This window comes from Balaenoptera physalus (genome assembly GCF_965194825.1).
Source record: "Balaenoptera physalus genome assembly, chromosome: 17".
NCBI lineage: Eukaryota > Metazoa > Chordata > Mammalia > Artiodactyla > Balaenopteridae > Balaenoptera > Balaenoptera physalus.
Window position 1 is genome coordinate 1427307 of NC_138895.1, and position 5315 is coordinate 1432621.

Consider the following 5315-nt stretch of genomic DNA (forward strand, 5'->3'; position numbering starts at 1 on the left):
CGCACGCCCCTGAAGTCCCCCGCAGTGGGCGTGGACGCTCCCATGCAGTGAGTAATGAACAAAAATTAATTTAAGTCTTTGTCTGGAAAGAACACAGGCGCCTTACAGCGGCGCACCGTAACCTCAGCACTGCAGCCCCTCGGGAAGGCCTCATACACAGTGTTATTGAACTACTGACTCGGGTCCGTCAGCGAGGGAAGGTGTTCTGCTCTCACGGCCTCTCTCAGCCTCCCAAAGGCAGCCGCCTTCACCACTGAGCACACACCTGCGTGGCACCCACGGGAGCCCCCAGCTGGCACGGTGCTGCAGCAAGGTCCTACCTGCATCCACTGTTCAGACAAACAAATAAAAGGAGCTCACTGTCACTGTAAAGTGCCCTTTGTAACAGATATTTGTTTTCTTATTTCCAATCCTGAATTCAATCACTTATTTTATTAAGGTTACAATACCTGTATTTTTGTTTGTTTTCATTTGTCTGGAATGTTTTTTGTGCAAACTTTTTCAGTTTCTTTGTTTTCTGGCTATTGCTTATCTACCACTTAAAGTTAGATTTTACTTTGAATCCCAATTTGTCTTTTAGCATATGAGCTTAGCTCATTTACATTTGTTTATACACAATAGATATGTTCGATGTTATTTCTTAGCTCACATGTTGTGCTGTGACTCCTATTTTCATAGATTTTAAAATGAATTTTACATCAGTCTGGCTCACTGGATTTTTTCTTTAAAATTCTGCTCTGTATTACTCCTTGCTCTAATGGTTAGCTAAGGCGATCACAACTTTTACTGATGCTGTTTAGATAATACTTATTTGTTTTCTTCTCTATACAATGACGGAATTCATATAAATCTTCCTTAGTTAAAAACCTTGGGGCCACATGTTCAGAATTCAAAATTTTTAGAATTTTAGAATGATGGCATAGTGCTTACCTATGCATTATATACTAACATACAGAACTGAGCACGTTAATATTACAGCATGATCACACAGTGCAGAAAAAAGGAGATTATAAATAGCATCCCATTCAGATCAAGCTTTGAACTGAATGATTATCTAAATAAGTTAGTATCTTGAGAATCAGGAATTAAGAATTTCAGAAAAAGGATTGTAGACCTTTGTACAATATCTTCTGTTTTTCCCACCAAATGTATTTAACTGATTATGCTATTTTTCTTTTGTTCATCTTTATAATGTCAAATATACCTATATTTCTACCGTAGGCTTAGCAGCATTTAACTATATCTCTGTCAATCAGCTATTTTTAAACATTGAGAAAACCAGAGCTATACAGAAACTCCTACATTCTTTCTCTTTCCAATTTTAGCCATTTTATATCATTTCTACATTGCTAAGATTTACAATTTTTACATTTTTTTTTCTGTAACCATAATTACCATATTTATTTCAGACTTTAGTCAAACAATTCACGTGCTCAATTCTCAATGCTGGAATTTTGCCATAATAACTTAATTCACTAATTGGTTGGCTGAGGTTCGTTCTCTGATAGTTTCCTGAAGATTAACTTGTAGGAAAAATGTTCCCTGGGCACTCGCATGTTTGTTTTTAACTCCAACTTTGCACTTCCACTATTGTTTGGCTGTGCTTGAAATTCTTGGACCATTTTCCTTTCCCTGAGGACTCTGGCCATTGCTCTGAGGTAGCCTAGGCTTGAAGAATGTATAGCTGAATCCTGCCTTTCTCTTTCTTTATAGGAAGGGTAACATTTTATGTAACTGTTCAAATTATTGTTTTTAAGTAAATTCATGAAGATATTTTACTGTTGGCTTGTTTTGTGTCATTTTACCCTCCTACATATACAGGGTTTATTTTAAATGTAAAGATTCCAGTAGCTCTTTACATCTGGAGATTGTTTTCTCATGGTTTATGAAATCGTGTTTTTGTTTCATTGTTCTAGTTCTTTCCTTGGACACGCATGTATATTTGAGTTCCATTTTCCCCATTATTTTCATATTTTCTCATAATGCTTTTCCAAGATCAAAATATAACTTATATACCGTAAAATCTACCCTTTTAAATTGTACAGTGAATTTTAGTATATTGGCAAAGTTGTGTGACCATCACCACTCCCTAGTTCTAATTTCGTCACCCCCAAAATAAACCCCATACACGTTAGCACTCATCTCTCCTCATCCCGCCCACCCAGACCTTGGTACCCACAAATCTACCCTCTGGCTCGATGGATTTGCTTATTGTGGACATTATAAATGAGGAATCATACAATATATGAACTTCTGTGTCTAGCTTCTTTTACTTATCATAATGTTTTAAACGCTCTTCTATATGGTGAGATGTATTTGTACTTTCTTCCTTTTTATGGCTGAATGTTACTCTACTTACGGATGGACATACCAGTTTGTTTATTCACTCATCAGTTGACGCACATTTGGGCTGTTTACACTTTTTGATTATGAAAACACTACTATGAACACACATGTACACTTTTTTGTGCAAACATATGTTTTCATTTCTCTTGGTCACATACCTAGGAATAGAATTGCTGGATCATATGATAACCCTATGTGAAGTGGTATCTCATTATAGTTTTGATTTGCATTTCCCTAAAGACTAATGATGTTGACCATCTTTTCACACGCTTATTGGCCATTTTTGTATTGTTTTTGGAGAAATTTCTATTTAAATTCTTTATACACTTTTAATTGGGTTGTCTTTTTTTATTGCTGAGTTGTAGCGTCCTTTATATATTTTGGTTACTAAGATTTGCAAATATATTCTCCCATTCTGTAGGTTGTCTTTTTACTTTGTTGATAATATCCTTTGAAGCACATAAGTTTTATTTTAATAAAGTCCAATTTATCTTTAAAATGCTTTCTCGTTGCTAGTGGTTTTGGTGTCACATGTAAGAGATCATTGCATGATGAAGATTTATACCTGTGCTTCTTCTAAGAGCTGTGTGTCTTCTCAGGTCTTTCCTGGGCATGTGCTCTTATACACACAGCCTTCTTGCCTCCCAGGGACATAGCAAAGCTTTTCAAACATCTATAGACCCCTCTTTCCCCAGCTTTTCCTTTTCAGCTTTTTGGTGTTACTCTATTTTTCCCCCAACTATTATTCACTGCCTCTGGAGGCTGCAATATTAAACAGTTGCTTCTGATTCTTTTTGTCAAACAACTCCAAGGAAACTACTTCACACTGGGTGAGGTCCTGCAGGGCAAGCTCTGAATCAGATCAACAGCCTTGGAAGTAGGGTCCTCCAGAGAACCTTCAGACAATGAAAACAATCCCAACTCTTTGGAAATTCAGCTTTGAAGGAGCTCAAAGCCTGTTGTATCTTCTCTAGTCACTGCAAGGTTGATGGTTTTCCCCATGATGGCAGGTGTTTTCAGGGCTCGTATGGAACCAGGGAGAGGAATATGGGAAAAAACTGCCACAAGTTCACATTCTTACCAACATTCAGTCTTTTTTAAAAAAAATAAATGTTCTAGAGTGTTGCAAGCCTTTGGTTAATTTCCAAAGTTCTGAAAAAGTTGATTTGACCATTTTTGTGATTTTCCCGTTGCTTTCACGAAAGTGAGTATTTTTGCAACTCCCTAATCTGCCATTTTCACTGACCTCACTTCCATCGTTCCATGTAATGTGTTTGTTGCCATTTCATTTGCTTGCTTCTGTTTTTCTTCCCCTCCATGTTTCTTGCTGTTTTTGTCATTTTTACTCTCCTTTAAGCTGTAACTAATTTGGTCTTGATTACGGTAAAGATTTTAATTTTTTTCTTCCACCTGTGTTGATTTTGTTTCATCTCTTTTGTTAAATCTCTCAGCATCCTCAGCTCTTTTATCTGCTTTTTGATGCTGCTATAGAGGATATGTTTTCTTTTCTTTCTTTTTCCTTTCCTTTCCTCTTTCTTCTTTCTTTCACTTTTATTCATGTCAATACATTTGGTCAAAAATTTCATCTGCTCTTTGGTAACATTTTTACTGTTGTTGTATACTCTTAGACTACAATTTGTTTACCATACTCCTTTATTTCTTGTAGAATATTTCAGGTATTCTGAGCTTGTTCCTTTATATATTCTTACTCACTTTTGAACAAAGTAAGTTATTTCTAAACAAGTTTTTTTGGTTCATTTTTGGGGGCTTTTGGGCAAGAGTTTCATGTGTGAGTTGTGTGCTCTGGGCAAACAGGAATTCTCTTTTATTCACCAGGTTTCGTATATGTGTGTGTGAGTCCTTAAAGCCATATTCTCCAACTTAAAATTGTCCCTGGGGCGCTGTTCGTGATACAAAGTATCTCTCCTCCACCCATGTTGTACCAACATATTGTTCTTTCAAAATATGGCCTTTCCCAGTGATCTTTCATTTGTCTGTCTCTGCTTTTTGAGACTCTGCACTAAAGATCAGGGACCTAATCCTTATCAGCCTCACATCTATGACAGTTATTATTACAGTCAACATTTGCTGGTCTTGGACCCCAGGCTGCAACATTTCCCAGGCACAGAGGTGATCAGTTGACTTTTTCTGAAATTCCTGGCACTCCTCTGAGTGTCCCCATGCACTTCTATTTCATCTTCACTAGTTTTTACTTCTTACCTTTCTTTCCTCGTTTTTTGTGGTCCCTGTGTTAAAAAGTCTCTTAATTTTACTGGAGACTGCTTATTCAGTTCTGTTGTTTCTCTGTCTTGTTTACCTTAGACAAATTCCAGGAGGACTATTGTAAGAGCATGACTTCATGTTGCCACATTAAAACTGGCATTTCCATTCCCAGCTCATCTTAACTTCATATACAACTGGAACAAGGATAATTAATTTTAGAATTTACAATAAACATATGCATTTGCAATAAACATATGCAATATCATCACACTAGAATGCGTGCTTAGGATGCGGTTCACCACAGGATTAATTAATTGGAATTATCTGCTTAAAATATTTTGCTAGGTCCCTCAGGACCAATGATAATTATTTATATAACATCTTTTCCAGGATAGACGTTAAGGTTGCAATTAGACATTAAGTGGTTTACATGAAGATGAAACATATAAATCTAAGCTTATAGCACAATTTGGCTTTGGATTTATAAATTTATAAATTCAGAAAGCAGGTGTTGAATTTTCACCTTTAACACAATCTGCGTAACTTGGAAGAATTTTCTGAACTTTAAATCTCACTTCTCTAATCTTCAGGATAGGAATAATTAAAAACAAACCCCCAAACTATCATTTGGGTTTATTGTAATGATGTAATGAAATAATGTACATAAAGCTTCCAACACAGTGGCTGGCATGTAATAAATACTTCATGCATGTTAGTTGATTTATAGTTAGCTATTTTAATATATG